The 1,119-nt window shown below is 61.0% G+C and overlaps 1 non-coding gene across 1 annotated transcript in view; it reads left to right on the top strand.

Moving 5' to 3' along the window:
• The first annotated feature begins 748 nt into the window (after window positions 1–748).
• The window catches only part of LOC126332865 (small subunit ribosomal RNA), a 1,891-nt gene continuing 1,520 nt past the window's right edge, over window positions 749–1,119 (top strand). The window contains exon 1 of the ribosomal RNA XR_007563984.1: window positions 749–1,119. This exon is cut by the window's right edge and continues 1,520 nt beyond it. This is a non-coding gene — a ribosomal RNA (small subunit ribosomal RNA).

The raw sequence follows: 1,119 nt of genomic DNA, 5'->3' as shown, positions 1-1,119 counted from the left end.
GCCCGGCGTGTTGGCCGCGCGCTGCGTGGGCGCACGCGCAACAGGCGGCTGGTGGGGGGCGCCGAGTGGCAGGAGCGCCAGCCGACGGGCTCGGCAGGCGGCGCAGCTACGCTGCGGCGCACCCTGCACGCGGCGCCTGGCGGCCAAAGTTGGTTCAGCCGAGCCCGGTGCGAAGCGCGGTGGACATCTGCAGTGTGCTGGTCTGATTGAGGACTGTGTGCGTTGAGGATGCGCCGCCGCCTGGCACTCGGCGCCGCGACGCCGTCTGCTGCTCGGTCGCCCCAGCGGTTCTCGCAGGTGGTTTGTATCGCAGTTGTGCGGACGTGTTGGCGCGTGCGCTGTGCTGGGAGAGTTCGCTTCTGCACCCAAGTGGGGCTTTGCCCTTGTGTGGCGCTGGCGTTGGAGCTGCCGGTCACCATAGGTGGCGCGTGTTGTCTCCCGCCGGCAATGCCACGACAGCACGCTCCCGGGCCTCTGTCGGCAGCGGCAAGCTCAGTTGGGAGCAAGGGTGTTCGCACTAAAACCGTCTACTCGCCTAACTCCGGGCGATTGCGCCTCTCTCGAAACCGACCAAGTACCTAGGACGGCGCTGCGCGCCGCCGGGACCTGAGAGGGTTTCGAGGTGTATCGTGCAGGGGAGCTCGGCCTCCTCCTGTTTGCAGAATAATTGAGCGGACGCTTGCGTGTTCGCGCGGGCCCCCGGGACACACTCCCGGGCGGCCGGCTGCTCAGCTCTAGTTGACGCAGCTCCCTGGTTGATCCTGCCAGTAGTCATATGCTTGTCTCAAAGATTAAGCCATGCATGTCTCAGTACAAGCCGCATTAAGGTGAAACCGCGAATGGCTCATTAAATCAGTTATGGTTCCTTAGATCGTACCCACGTTACTTGGATAACTGTGGTAATTCTAGAGCTAATACATGCAAACAGAGTCCCGACCAGAGATGGAAGGGACGCTTTTATTAGATCAAAACCAATCGGATTGGCTTGTCTGGTCCGTTTGCCTTGGTGACTCTGAATAACTTTGGGCTGATCGCACGGTCCTCGTACCGGCGACGCATCTTTCAAATGTCTGCCTTATCAACTGTCGATGGTAGGTTCTGCGCCTACCTTGGTTGTAA

The sequence above is a fragment of the Schistocerca gregaria genome, unplaced genomic scaffold, assembly GCF_023897955.1.
Source record: "Schistocerca gregaria isolate iqSchGreg1 unplaced genomic scaffold, iqSchGreg1.2 ptg001531l, whole genome shotgun sequence".
Taxonomy (NCBI): Eukaryota; Metazoa; Arthropoda; class Insecta; order Orthoptera; family Acrididae; genus Schistocerca; species Schistocerca gregaria.
The sequence above is the reverse complement of the archived record's forward strand: the minus strand, read 5'-3'. Positions and strand labels throughout refer to the sequence as shown.